The sequence below is a fragment of the Oryctolagus cuniculus genome, chromosome 8 (assembly GCF_964237555.1).
Source record: "Oryctolagus cuniculus chromosome 8, mOryCun1.1, whole genome shotgun sequence".
NCBI classification, from domain to species: domain Eukaryota; kingdom Metazoa; phylum Chordata; class Mammalia; order Lagomorpha; family Leporidae; genus Oryctolagus; species Oryctolagus cuniculus.
This window is the reverse complement of record NC_091439.1, coordinates 142,815,332-142,831,239: the sequence shown is the minus strand read 5'-3', so window position 1 is coordinate 142,831,239 and position 15,908 is coordinate 142,815,332.

Here is a 15,908-nt window from a genome sequence, read left to right as displayed (position 1 = left end):
CAAGGCTGTGCAAAGCAGACATTGGAAGGGTAGGCATTAAGATGCAGTAGGCTTACCTACTTCTCTGGACATACCACATCACAGAGTGCCTGGTTTGTGTCCTGGCTTTTCCACACCTCCAACTCAACTTCCTGCAAGTGGTTTTTTTTGTTTGTTTGTTTGTTCTTTTGAGTCAACAGATCATGGCTCAGAAACTTAGTTTCCTGCCATCTAAATGGGAAACCCACATAAAGTTCCTACCTCCTGGCTTTCATAGATATAGCACTCGCTATTGTGGGCTTTTGCAGAGTGATCCAGCAGATGGAGGACCTTTTTCTCTGCCTTTCAAATAAACAAATCAGTAAAAAATTATCAGTATGTGATATGGAACAATGGGTCTCTACCACCACTGGTTAAAGCCAGAGTTGCTCCACTTCCAATCCAGTTCCCTACTAATGCACCTGGGAAAATATCTGAAGACAGTCCAACTACTTGGACCATTTCTATCAGCCTGGGAAACCTGGATATAGTTCCTGTCTTCTGGCTTTGGCCTGGTCTAATCCTAGCCACTGAAACCATTTGAAGAGTGAACCCACAGAAGGTATTAGAAAGATAGATCTGTCTCTGTCTCTCTATGAATCTGCCTTTCAAATGAACAAATAAATAAATAAATTTTAAAAAATATATTGGTGTGAGTTAAGCAATCTTGAAGGCAGCAGCCTCAATTAAAGCAGTAGCTAACTAAAACAGGTGATTTGTGATTCCAGATACCACCAGCATATGGATGGCCTAGCAGAGGCCACTCCAAAATGCTCACTAAGAATTACAAATGAAATGGTTATTTTATACCTGCATGATTTTTCTCCATTTTGAGTGCAAGAGCCCAGAATCTTGGATCATCTTCCTGTTTTTTTCCCAGAATATTAGCAGGGGGCTGGATCAAAATTGGCGCAGCCAGGACATTAACTGGTGCCATATAGGATGTCAGGGTTAGGAAGTGGCTTCACCTGCTATGCCTCAACACAGGCTGCAAAACTGTTTTAATCTTATACATCTATTTGAGCACTGTACTGTGATTTATTTGTATTTTACAAACCAGTAAGCAGTAAAAGCATGACTTATTCACATTTTAAGTAATAGAAAATACATTCACACTAAATTTTGTAGCACATAAGTAGCTGATACTTATATGCTGAATAGCTTATACTTACAAGCTGAAAAACTTGTATAATGCCCACTTTTGGATACACAATCCATAGAGATTATTAGGGAAAAAGTATAACCATGAACAAGGAAAAGTCTTCCAAAACAGTGTTTGTTCCAAATCAACTGTAGTTTCTGAAATGGTTCTCAAAATATGACTTTTAAAATAAATGCGGTAAATTAAATAACCCTACTCAAAAATAAATAAATAAACCAGAGTTTGTGACATCTACAAATCATTTGATATTTGTCAATGCACTTCACCATAGCTCGAGATATCAAATATGACAAATTGTATTTCATGTTAATTGGAAAACAATAATTTTTTAAAGAAATCATAGTAGACAAGACACACACCCTGGTATTTGATGTGAGCCTCCCAATCAGCAGCTTAAACTGATGCAGCACAATCCCTGCCCCACAGCTCCTGGTTTTGATTTAGCCCAGACTCAGTTGTGAGCCTTGGAGGAATCAGCACATGAAAGCACTGTATCTGTTTGTGTCTCTGCCTAAAAGAAATAAAAGAATAAATTAAAGAAATATGCTATGCCCCTCGTAAGTAGGATGCAGCTACAGAAGAGATGTTGACTCTACGCCCCTCAACATCCCTTAGGATTAAGAGAATGGAGTCTCTGAGGGGAGAATGTTGTAGGCAGGCATATAGAATAAAATTGATTAGGTGTGTGAGCTAAAAGACCACACTTCCACCATGCCCCTGTGTGACCTCATACCCCTACCTGGCCACACCTGTGTACCCACTGGCCAATCAGGTTAATTAACCTCTCCCCTTTGGAAATGGATTAAAAGTCTGGAACATGGTGTCCTTCTCTCTCCTTTCCTTGGCCTTTTGCCAGTATGGGGCTTGCTGTGGCCTTGCACCTCCAGGGCTCGTGGACTTTGGGCCACCCACCCCATGCTTCCTGGCCTAGATGTTCCTCCATGTGGCTGGTTCCTACTACTCAGCATGAATCCAGATTTGCTTCTCTCCTGTTGATAGGGTTCTCACTTTCATATGCATTTCTTTCACTAAATAAAAGCTTAAAAATGTAAAAAAAAAAATTGGCTGCCTTCTGCTCTTTTCCCTATTTCTAAACTTTGCAACACAAGCAACCACAAATGTGCTCCATTAAAATAGATTTGCTGGCCGGCGCCGCGGCTCACTAGGCTAATCCTCTGCCTAGCGGCACCGGCACACCGGGTTCTAGTCCCGGTCGGGGCTCCGGATTCTGTCCCGGTTGCCCCTCTTCCAGGCCGGCCCTCTGCTGTGGCCAGGGAGTGCAGTGGAGGATGGCCCAGGTGCTTGGGCCCTGCACCCCATGGGAGACCAGGAAAATCACCTGGATCCTGGCTCCTGCCATCGGATCAGCGCGGTGCGCCGGCCGCAGCGCGCTGGCCGCGGCGGCCATTGGAGGGTGAACCAGCGGCAAAGGAAGACCTTTCTCTCTGTCTCTCTCTCTCACTGTCCACTCTGCCTGTCAAAAAAAAAAATAAATAAAATAAAATAGATTTGCTTACTGTGGACATTGCAGGGAGGTTTGGGGGTAAGAAATGCCACTTGTGATAACATCATTACATACTGGAGTGCCTTGTTGGAGCCTGCTTATCCTACCTGATCCATCTTCCTGCTAATGTTCATCCTGAGATGATGATTCAAGTACTTGAGTCCCCTCCATAAACGTGGTAGCTGCAAATGCAGTTTTTGGATGCTGGATTTAGCTGCTGCAGGCCCCTGGGCAGTGAGCCAGCAGATGAGAAGGTCTTTCTGTCTCTGCCTTTCAAATAAATGAAAATAAATAAGACATTAAAGAAAAATGACAGCAAAAGAGAACAATTAAAATATCCTATTTTAATGAATTCTACTATATAAATTATCGTGTTCAATGTGAATTATCTAAATATACCAATTAAAAGAGATTGAAACAGCCAAAATAAAACCAAGACCAAACTATGTGTGATCTATAAGAAAACCATTTTAAATATAAAGTCACAAAAAGATGATCTGATTCTGGGTTAATTAAAGAAAAAAATTGGATGCCAGCATTATAGCGCTGTATCAAGATTAACTTCCTACTTATGATGCTGGCATCCAACAGACTATCAAATATCAGCTGCTCTGTTTTCAATTGAGCTCCCTTCTAATGTCTAGGAAAGCAGTGATGATTGCCCTAGTACCTGGCTCCTGCCACCCATGTGGGAAACCCAAATGGAGCTCAGGTATCCTCCAGGTGAAGAGTTAGGGTCCTGGCTTAGGCCCAGCCCAGCCCAATCCAGCCCATTGCAGCCATTTGCAGAGTGAACCAGAGGATGGAAGATCTCTTTCTCTGTCACTCTCCCAATCAAATAAATAAATAAGAAAGAATAAATTTCACTTGCATATGAAATGTGAAAGATCTGCATTACAACATGGTGACTCCACCATCATCAAAAACAACTACATGATAGAATGTATATGGTGGTGAGGTTTATTTCACTTCTACACACATATTTATCACCATTAATGTGTTAAATTTTTCCATTTTTTTTTCAACTGAAAATATATAAGTACATTAAGAGTAGGATAAACACAAAGATAGCTTCAGTTCTGATTAGGATTTAGGTCAGAAAAATTTTAAGTGTTACACAATGAAACTGAAGGCAGTTTTCCAAAAGGTTAGTACACTGTTTCCTTAGCATCAATCTGTGTAAAGTAAAATCCATACAACTGAATGGGCATTACAGATACATCAGTGGTAATCAGTACAAATAAATATAAAAGTGGAAATACCAAATCACTGGAAATTGGTATTTAGTAATGAATAATCAGAGATGCCAGTTACTACTAGATGGAATAAGGAAATAAGCTTATCCCAGTGTTGACAAATCACAAAATACACATCAATGAAAATTTAGTTAATCCCTCCACTCTATGAATACTTCACATTAAATATGAATATATCCACAACCTGCAGCCTAACAATATTTTTCTCAGTTATTTAAAATATTTGCAGTGCATTAGCACTGGTGGGGAATTAAAAAAAGTAACAGTCACAGACATCAAATAATAATCTAGAAGAAAGCAACGTTCCATAACTCCTGGCACCACTGATGTGAACTGTCTGAACTACAACCGAGAATAGAAACATCTGGGAAAAAAACACTCAAGGGAAAAAAGGAAAAAATCTTTTTAGTGTAAAATATCAACAGTTAGTATCAGCATTCTGAAAAGTTGAAAAGCCAAGAGACAAACACAAGCAAAATTCTTCTTTGGAAGAAGTAGATCATAAACTACAAAAAGAACCACAAAGAATTAGACCTGGTCAATTCTGAGGGCAGTGGGGGAAGAAATCAAGAAGACACCTGAACTGACAAATGCCCATTGATTCACTTGGGTAAGCATTCTGTGGGTGTTTATACTTTTTATGTAAAGTCAGCAGAAAATAAGTGCTACCGAACAATAATCAGGCCCTTGCTTCTCGACAACTGGATTCACCAGAGAGAAAAGCATATATTTCAAGAAGCCGGCATCTTGGGGAGAAAGAGATCTCTTCATCTAAAATGTGCTCTTTTCACCCAACGAGCCAGCAAGAGCTGTTTCTAAGAACATGGGTCAAGGGGCAGACACTGGTATATGGGGTAAAGGCACAGGCAGCAGTACCACTGTCACATATGGGCACCAGCTGCTCTGCTTCTGATCCAACTCACTGTGAATGCAGCTGGGAAATCAGTGGAAGGTCACCCACGTGCTTGGGCCCCTTCCACCCCCTTGGGAGACCTGGGAGATGCTTCTGACTCCTGGATTTGGTCTGGCCCAGCTCAGGTGATTGCAGCCATGTGGGGAATGAACTAGCTGATGGAAAATCTCTCTCCATCTCTTCCTCTCTCTCTCTGTACCTCTTCCTTTCAAATAAAATAAATAAATCTTTTTTAAAAAATGGGTAGTTTCAGATGGGGATTAGAAATCAAAGTGATTCTATTTAGTTGACAATTTGGCAGCTGTTCAGGCTTTGCTCTAATAAGTGCTCATCTGGGGAAATCCAAGGCATCAACCAGGTGAAGATGTTTTGATGGGGCTGAGGCTCCTTTGTTAGCTGGGTCAAAGTCTGCTATTCTGGGCGGGAGCTGTGGCACAGCAGGGTAAAGACCCGGCCTGTGGCACCAGCATCCCATATGAGATGCTCCTTTTCTGATCCAGCTCTCTTCTGTGGCCTGGAAAAGCAGTAGAAGATGGCCCAAGTCCTTGGGCCCCTGAACCCATGTGGGAGACCCAGAAGAGGCCTCTGGCTCCTGATCAGCTCAGCTCTGGCCATTGCAGTCATTTGGGGAGTGAACCAGTGGATGGAAGACCACATAGGACCCCTGATCATTATGAGATAATAATCACTTACATAATATTAAGTCAAATTATGTATAAATATATTAAGTATATTAAATATTTAATTATAGACATTTAAAATATATTAAAAATCTCAACTATTAACACTCAGTTTTCTAAAACCAAAGTCAGAGAATACATGAGATAATCTTGACAAAACACAAAATTTCTTTCCCTTCTGTAATAACCAAAAGGTAAAGAAAATTCTTTTGTGCTGTGTTTCTTCTAATGGGAAGCTCGTCCAGATAACTTAGAAGTTAAACCCAATGGAAAGGTACCCAAACTTAGACACTGGAGGCTGTGAGCATTCAACATTATAAAAGAATGAAAAAACTTAGAAAAGGTGACACCTGTTGCCGGCACTGTGGCTTAGCAAGTAAAGCCATCACCTGCAGTGCTGCGATCCCATATGGGTGTCAGTTCACATCCTGGCTGCTCCACTTCTGATCCAGCTCTCTGCTATGGCCTGGGAAAGCAGCAGCAGAAGGCCCAAGTCCTTAGGCCCCTGCATCCCTGTGGGAGACCCAAAAGAAGCTCCTGGCTGCAGCTCAGTGCAGCTTTGGCCATTGTGGTCATCTGGGGAGTGAACTATCAGATGGAAGACCTCTCTCTCTCTCTCTCTGCCTCTCTGTAACTCTGCATTTCAAATAAATAAATATATCAAAATAAAATAATACACCTTAGAAACAAAAGCAGAAAAAAATCCCATAGAACAATTTAAATACATCTAGAAAAGTCAGGTGTAGGGGCCAGTGTTGTGGCATGGTGTGTAAAAGCCACCACCTGTGACACAGGCATTCCACATGCACACTGATTCTAGTCCTGACTATTCCATTTCTGATATAGTCACTGCTAATGTGCCTAGAAAACCAATGAAAAATGGCCAAGTCCTTGGGCCCCTGACAGCGAGGTGGGAGACCCAGAAGAAGCTCCTGATTCCTGGCCGTTGTGGCTCAAGTTCAGCCATTGTGGCCATTTGGGGAGTGAAGCAGTAGACCAAAGATCTCTGTCTCTCCCTCTTTCTATAAACTGTGCCTTTCAAATAAAAAGAAAGCTTAAAAAAATTAGGTGTAGGGGTTGGTGCTGTGGTGTAGCAGGTCAAGCCACTGTCTGAAGTGCCAGCATCTCATAAGGGCACTGGTTTGAGTCCTGGCTGCTCCACTTCCTATCCAGCTCTCTGCTATGGCCTGGGAAAGCATCAGAAGATGGCTCAAGTCCTTGGGTTTCTGCACTCACTTGGGAGACCTGGAAGAAGCTCCTGGCTCCTAACTTCACATCAGCACAGCTCTGGCTGTTGCGGCCATCTGGGGAGTGAAACAGCAGATGGAAGACCTGTCTTTCTCTCTCTCTGCCTCACCTCTCTCTGTGTAACTCTGACTTTCAATTAAATAAATAAAGCTTTTAAAAAAAATTAGTTGTAAAGATCAAGTACTCTTATTATCCCTAGTTTCCTAAGATAAATATTTCTCTTTCAAGATTAATTTATTTCCAAGGTAGAGTTACAGAGAGAGAGAGAGAGAGAGATCTTCCATTGGCTAGTTCATTAGCCAAATGGCCACTACAACCAGAACTGAGCCAGGCAGAAGCCACTGCCAGGAGACTCATCCAGGTCTCCCACATGGGAGCAGGGTCCCAAGGACTTGGGCCATCCTCTCCTGTTTTCCCAGGTGCATTAGCTAGGAGATGAACCAGAAGTGGGCCACGAGGAATCAAACCAGTGCCCATATGGGTTGCTGCCATCACAGGCAGCATCTTAAACTGCTATGCCACAATATCAGCTGTAAAGACAAGCATTTCTCATGACAGGCCATAACTAAACAATAAAGGAGGAGAAAATAGCTTATAAGAGATGGCTAGTTGTTGGAAAGGAGTCAATCAAATGGAAACTGTAAGAAGCTGCAGTTGAGCAGATGGTTGAAAATGTTATTAGAGGGGCCAGGCACTGGAGCGTAGTAGGCTAATCCTAGGAAAGCAGTGCAAGATGTGCTTGAGAATGGAGGACCCACAAGAAGCTCCTGGCTCCTCTTGGATTGGCTCAGCTCCAGCCATTGCAGCCATTTGGGGAGTGAACCTGTGGATGGAAGATCTTTCACTCTGCCTCTCCCTCTCTCTATATCTCTCAAAATTTTAGGCACTGTGGTATAGAAGGTTAAGCCTCCTCCTCAGTGTCAGCATCTCATGTAGACTCTGGCTCAGTTGAGTCCCAGCTGCTCTACTTCTGAATCAGCTCTCTGCTAATGCACCTGGGAAAAGCAGAGGAAGGTGGCCTAAGTACTTGAGTCCCTGCACCTGTGTGGGAGACTCAGCAGACACTCCTAGTTCCTGCTTACTGGCTCCTGCCTGACCCAACCTCCACCCATTGAGGCCATTTGGGTAGTGAGTCATTGGATGGAAGATCTCTTTCTTTTCCTCTTTCTCACTTTGTATCTCTGCCTTTCAGATGAATAAATCTTTTTTAGAAAGTTATCAGACTTTAAAATGAAATATTAAAAATCTCTAGCAAATATTTATCATTAATATTTATATTTTCTAAAAAAAAAACTTTACTGATTTAACATAGGGGACTAAATCCTAGTTTTATTTATTTGAAAGACAGAGTTACAGAAAAATAAAGCCAATGAGAAAGAGATTGTCTATCTGGTTCACTCCCCATCCATCTACAACAGCCAGAGCTGGGACAGGTTGAAGCCAGAAGCCAGGGAAGTCCATGTGGTTCTCCCACATGTGTGGCAGGGGTCCCAGCACTTGGGCCATCTTCTGCTATCCCAGGCACATTAGCAGGGTGCTGGATTAGAAGTGGAGCAGTCTGGACTCAAAGAAGCACTCTTATGGGATGCAGGTATGATAGACTGCATTTAACCCATGATGCTGCCCCCACTCTGAAAATTTTTAATGTCAGGGCCAGTGTTGTGATATATGGGTAAAGTCACCACCTGGGATGCTGGCATCCCATATGGGCACTGGTTCATCTCACAGCTGCTCTACCTCAGAGCAAGCTCTCTGCTAATGGCCTGGGAAAAGCAGAGGAAAATGGCACAAGTGTTTAGGCCCCTGCTACTGATGTAGGAGACCTGAATGGAGCTCCAGGCTCCTACCTTCAGTCTGGCCCAGTGCTTGATTATTACAGACATCTGGGGATGAACCAGTAGATGGAAGATGTCTGTCTCTGTCTCTCTAACTCAGCCTTTCAAATACATAAATAAATCTTTCAAAAATTCTAGACTTTGGGATATTGACTTAGAATTATTTCTTATTGGGGCTGGTGCTGTGGCATAGTAGGTTAAGCCTCCACCTGCAGTGCTGGAGTGCTGGCATTGCATAAGGACACTGGTTCAAGTCCTGGTTACTCCACTCCTATCCAGCTCCCTGCTAATGACCTAAGAAAGCAGAGAAGGTGGCCCAGAGTCCTTTAGCCCCTGCACCCATGTGGGAGAATGGGAGGAGGCTCCTGGCTTCTGGCTTGAGATCTGCAAGGTCCAGCCATTTCAGCCCTCTGGGGAGTGAACCAGTGGATGGAGGACCTCTCTCTCTCTCTCTCTCTCTCTCTCCTTCCCCCTCTCCCTCTCTCTGCTATTCTGCTTTGCAAATATTTAAATAAATAAATCTTAAAAAAATATTTCTTATCCTTGGTAATTTACTGTTTAATGAAAACTTAGCAGGTAATTGTGAACAGTTATATGTTAACAACTTATGAAAACATTTACCGGGCCGGCGCCGCGGCTCACTAGGCTAATCCTCTGCCTTGTGGCACCAGCACACCGGGTTCTAGTTCCTGTCGGGGCACCGGATTTTGTCCCGGTTGCCCCTCTTCCAGGCAAGCTCTCTGCTGTAGCCAGGGAGTGCAGTGGAGGATGGCCCAAGTCCTTGGGCCCTGCACCCCATGGGAGACCAGGAGAAGCACCTAGCTCCTGCCATTGGATCACTGTGGTGCGCCGGCTGTAGCGCGCCAGCCGTGGCAGCCACTGGAGGGTGAACCAACAGCAAAAGGAAGACCTGTCTCTGTCTCTCCCTCACTGTCCAGTCTGCCTGTCAAAAAAAAAATTACCAAAAGGCCCAATGCCTTCTATATATTTTAAGCCAAGAGTACATGTATTTAGAAAAATCTATCTTTTACATTTAGCAATTCAAACAAAGTCATCCTACTGCAGAGTAGCCCTTGGTCTCTCTAGCTGCTACACTGCTTTATCTCTCTTCAGCCACTCTAAATCAGAGATGCTCTTATCCCTGGGCAGGAAAACATGAGGTCTATTACCTCATGTCAAATTGCATAGGGTCCCCAAATCAGTAATTCATCCCATGATCACCTTGAGGAGAGGATCTGGGTTGCGCATGGCACAAGCATCATGAGCCATCAAGGGTGGGATTCCCTTTGTACCCAGTCATCCTCCTCACCTTGCACAGCTTGTAGTTCAGTTTGTATACCACCTCCTGCTCATGTCTGCCACCACGTGGCTTCTGCTGTGATGTAGTGAACAGCAAGATGGCCCTGTGGTGTCAAAGATCAGGCAGAAATGCTCACCTGTCGGCTTGATGCTGATGTTTGCTCCATGTCACACATATCCATGAATCCAGCAAGGCTTGCAGCATCAGCTTGAACCTTGCTGTGGATTCTGAGCCAGCACTGCTACATTATCTTCTCTACCTCCTCTCCAGTCAGTGCATACTTGAGTCTATTTCTCAGGAAGGTGAGGAGAGGGAGACATCCCTTAGGTTGCAGGGACCTGATGATGCACAAGGTGCCACAGCAAAGACCACCAATTCATTTTTTAGCAATTATACTTACATTGCCTGAGAAGCTAACATATTAGATAAGTATGGTTATTCTCTTAAGTCATGATCTTGCCAAAGAACAACTTTAAATTGGACTTCATAGCAAGCAATGTACACTGCATCATCTTTTTATCTATTGTTTGTGCTTAGGTGAAAATCACGTTTGGATTTTAAATAACACAAATAAGCACAACCAACTTTTACACATACAACAGTACACACATATAATGCATAGCATACATTATGACACAGAAAAAATATAGAAATCTCTGCAACTCTTTTTAAATCTTTTAATCAGGCCCTATGGCTCACCATGTGGGTAGCCAATTGAACAGGGATGAATGTTGGTAAGAAGAAAAAGCTTATTTCTAGAAGCTGGCATCTTGGGGAAAGAAATTTCTCTCTTTTTAAAGATTTTATTTATTCATTTGAGAGACAGAGCCACAGAGAGTGGGAGAGCCAGAGAGAAAGGTCCTCCACCAGCTGGACCACCCCCAAAATGGCCACAATGGCTGAGGCTGGGCTAATCCAAAGCCAGGAGCCAGGGCCTTTCCCATATCTCCCACGTGGGTACTGGGTCCCAAGCCCCCTTGGGCATCTCCCACCACATTCCTAGGCCACAAAGCAGAGATCCAGATCAGAAGAGGACCAACAGGGACATGAAACAGTGACCATATGGGATGTCAGCACTATAGGTGGAGGTCCAGCTCTATATGCCACAGTACAGCCCCAAGAGAGAGCTCTTGAAAAAAAAAGGATATAAAATGTTCTATCTCTGTTAAAGGGTTAATTTTTTAAGATTTATTTATTTATTTGAAAGTCAGAGTTACACAGAGAGAGAAGAAGGTTAGAGAGAGAGAGAGAGAGAGAGGTCTTCCATCCAAAGGTTCACTCCCCAATTGGCTGTGATGGCCAGAGCTGTGTCAATCCAAGGCCAGGAGCCTGAGATCATTCTGGGTCTCCCACTTGGGTGCAGGAGCCCAAGGACTTGGGCCATCTTCTACTGCTATCCCAGACCATAACTGCTAAAGGGTTCCTTAAAGGACAAGGGTAGCTTCAGGGGGAGGTAAATAAAACAATGAGTCACCTTAATTGACAGTATGTAAATACCCAAGCTTTTTCTGATGAGGCCTCTTAACCAGGGGGCTCAGCATCAGTTGGGTGAAGGCTTCTTTGTTAGCTGGGGCAAAAGTCCACCATTATACAAATGCTACTATTCACCAGAGTAATTCAGGCAATATACAGGATCAGTAATTGGTTTTTGCTATATAAAATGTGAAAAGGAAAAGGGAAGGAGGATGGCTTTAGTATGGTTAAAATTCCTTTTTAAAAGCTCCAATCAACTGAATATAATTACTTCCCGCTGTTAGTAACTTCAATTAACCCTATTGTTCCACAGTTGAAACCTGAAAAATTTACTTGAGCATTTAACTTGGAAAGCAACTCTAGTCCCAGTGATGGTACTGGACACTAACATATATAAAGATAATTATATCCTCATTTCAGATTCAGTAAGCACTCTGTTGGAAAAACATCTTTTATTGCTTTATTAACTCTTGTTCCTCACAGTCAGTTTTATCAGAGGCATTTGTGGAAATTTACAATAGATTTTTCTTAAATTTTTTTAAATTTATTTGACAGATAGTTGGTGAGAGAGACAGAAAGGTCTACCTTCCATTGGTTCACCCCCCAAATGGCCACTACAGCAGGCGCTGTGCCGATCTGAATGAAGCCAGGAGCCAGGTGCTTCTTGTTTCCCATGTGGGTGCAGGGCCCAAGCACTTGGACCATCCTACACTGCCTTCCTGGGCCACAGCAAAGTTGGACTGGAAGAGGAGCAACCGGGACTAGAACTCAGCACCCATATGGGATGCCAGTGCTGCAGGTGGAGGATTAACCAAGTGAGCCATGGCGCTGGCCCCTAGATTTTTTAAGAGACCAGGGAGCTCCAGGGTCTCTGCTCTATCATTGGGCTAAGGCAGAGCTGAAGCTCCTACATTTTCTAAATTGACAAGGACTCCTAACCTGTCTCCTTGGACATCAACAGCCACAGACACAGTTGCTGGAAGGTTTAAGGGATTTAAATGCTTACTCTGTCCCATTTACCAGAAATCTCACAAAACCTCTACTGTTAGAAACCCACTGACGCTGTGGCAGATTGGGTAAGGCAGCCACCTGCAGTGAGTGCCAGCATCCCATGTGGGTGCCCGTTGGAGCCAGTCCTGGGTGCTCCAATTGTGATCTAGGTCTCTGATATGGCCCTGGGGGAGCAGTGGAGGATGGCTCAGGCCCTTGGGCCCTTGCATTGGGTGTGGGGGGGAACCCAGAGAAAGCTCCTGGCTCCTGGATTCAAATCAGCCCAGCTCTGGCCATTGCAGCCATCTGAGAAGTAAACCAGTAGATGAAGGACCTGATGGAACAAGGAACAAGGACATAAGCCTCAGCCATTCTCCTGCATTGAACAAAAGAGATAAACATTGGAATGTATTCTTTGCCCTAGAAACACAATTGGAGGGCCTGCGCTGTGGCATAGCAGGTAAAGCTGCTGCCTGCAGTGCAGGAATCTCTTATAGGTGCTGGTTTGAGTCCTGGCTGCTCCATTTCTAATCCAGCTCTCTGCTATGCCTGGGAAAGTAGTGGAAGACAGCCCAAGTCCTTGGGGCCCTGCACCCATGTGGGAGACCCAGAAGAAGCTCCTGGCTCCTGGCTTCAGATCGATGTACCTCTCTCTGGCCATTGTGGCCATCTGGGGAGTGAACCAGAGGATGGAAGCCTTCTCTCTCCCTCTCTGCCTCTCCTTCTCTCTCTGCTTAACTCTGACTTTCAAGTAAATAAATAAATCTTTAAAAAAAAAAACACCTCAATTGGGTCTCACACTCTGCTGTCTTCATACTCCACCCCTTACAGCCACCTGAAAGACCAGTTCCAGGAATTCCCCTCTGCTTGCTGCCCCCTACCTCACCCCCATCCCCAGCCTTCCCTGGGGGTCAGGGCCTTCTGTCAGGTGTTCCATCATGGGTACGTGGACAGTTGCAGTTGGTCACCCATCTCTACGGATTTATTTTCCCTGAATAAATTTGGTCTGGCTATAAATTCATACACTACCTCCTCTCTATTCTGTGCCTCTTTTCCTAACAGGACACACCCCCCCACCTCTGCCTCTCTAACTCTGCTTGTCAAATAAAATAAACATTTAAAAATCCCACTTAACAACCACCTTCTCTTAAATTTAACACATATGCAGGCCATGCAATATTATAATAGAACGCCATTTTTTTCTTAGTCATAAGATCGTAACTATATCCTGCCCAATCAGCCACGATGCAACTCAAGGTGATTTTGGATGAAAATTAAATTGAACCACTCATATTTCACCCAAGAGGAAGAAATCCTCATACAAACAACCAAATGAGTACTCTTCCAAAAAATATCCAAATTTCCTCACAGGGAGGCTGAAGTAAAAATCTTACAATCCATCTCCTACACACCAGTAACACAAAAAATGACCTAAACCAGGTCCAAATGCCATGAGCCCAAAGAGCAGAGACAGAAATTTCAGGTATGCCCCTGGTTCAACTTACCCAGTCTCAGAGCTGTTGACTCCGGGGAGCCTTTGATTCCCCGCAAGGTAGCTAATGTCACAGCGGGAACAGAAAGGAAAGTCCTGGAGAGCAAGTGCTCTCAGAAGCTGTGGGGATGTCCCCAGAGTCCCAGCCAAAATGTTAGCTCAAAAGCAGTTCTGGGGTGGAGGTACAAGTGACCATTGCCCTCCTTACTAATGTGAAAGGGTTAAGCCACTTGAAAAATACATTGCCGGGGCCAGCGCTGTGGCTCAGTGGGTTAATGCCCTGGCCTGAAGTGCCAGCATCCCATATGGGCACCGATTCTAGCCCCGGCTGCTCCTCTTCCCATCCAGCTCTGTGCTATGGCCTGGGAAAGCAGTAGAAGATGGCCCAAGGCCTTGGGCCCCTAACCGTTGTGGGAGACCCGGAAGAAGCTTCTGGCTCCTGGCTTCAGATTGGTGCAGCTCCAGCTATTATGGCCAACTGAGGAGTGAATCATCGGATGGAAGACCTCTCCCTCTCTCTCTCTCTGCCTCTCCTCTCTGTGTAACTCTGACTTTCCAATAAATAAATAAAACCTTTAAAAAACAACAACAACAAAAATACATCGCAGACTTCTGGGCTAGCTCACCAATGTTGTTCCCAGACACAATCCGGCTCTTGATGCTCACCGCTTCAATTCGCCATAGCTGAGTGCTGGCCAGAGGAAAGGGTGTGTTTCCAGAAGGCGGCTGCAGTCTTGGGAAAGAAAATCCTCCCAATCCAAAGAAGCCTTTTTCTACCAAACCACGCAGCACAGAGGATGTTTAAAGGGACAGGGGTAATTGGAGCACCAGGCTTGAAATAAAACAATGAGTCTATTCAATTGACAATTATGCAGATTTTCAGGCTTTGTTCTGAGGAAGGTCCCACCAGCCAGTCAGGGGAGTCCAGGGTGTCAGGAGGGAGGTGCATTTTGCCTCAGTTGGGGGAGGGTTCTCTGCCAGCTGGGTCAAAAGCCTGCCCTTCCAAATCATCTCCTTTTTTTCAGTAGGCTTCCAAAACTCTTCTGCAAATATTACTCACAAGATTAGGGGAAGGCAGGATGCCTTCATTAGGACTACCATGCTGTTGGAGGAGGGTGATTGGGGTTTATAAAGAGGTTCTAAGGCAGGAGGTGCTGATGTAAGGACTAATGGGGAGTCCTTGTAAGAGTGGACAAGATGCTTGCTTCTCCCCAGAACCTGTCTATTAGCAAGATAGAAGTGGTGATCCCACTCCCCCAGTTTCTAGTTTTATCATGAGAATAGCATGGAAGCAATGATCCACCCTTCTGAGCTTCTAGTTTTATCAGGAGAATAGAAAGAATTTGCCTATCCTACTATTCAGCTGGATTTTTGTTTTAACAAGAGCAAGCTAGACAGGATTATTGATGGGTTTTGTCCCCAGCCTCTGACTAATTGTTAGCTGTTATTATTCTGCTCATCCAAATTGCAGTTAAAAAACTCCACTCCATTTTTCAGGTCTCTCTCTCTTGGAGACCCCTTAGTGGCTGCTGTGGCAAGAGGTTTCTCATGTAAATAAATCTTGCTTTGCTCACTGCGTGTCCACATTAAATTCCTTGTGAGACATGCACCCCAGGCACCTTCTTTCATCACCATTTTCCCCCATTACTTTGGTGTGGTGAAGTCGAGGAAGAGTTGACAGTCTCTGGTTTCAGATGTCATAGCTTGTTGCTAGATCGATGACAAGACTTAAGTTCTCTGATTCCTCCTGGTGGTCAGCACCTGAGTCCTTCAGCTCTGCCTCAGCCTAATGGTAGAACAGAGACCTGGGGCTTCCCTGCTCTCTTAAAAACCTACTGTAAATTTCCACAGATGCCCCTATGAAGTTGATTGTGAGGAGCAAAAGTTAACAATAGGATTTCTTTCTTTCTTTCTCTTTCCTTCTTTCTTTCTTTCTTTCTTTCTTTCTTTCTTTCTTTCTTTCTTTCTTTCTTTCTTTTTTTGACAGGCAGAGTTAGTGAGAGAGAGAGACTGAGGGAATAGTCTTCCCTTTTCCAT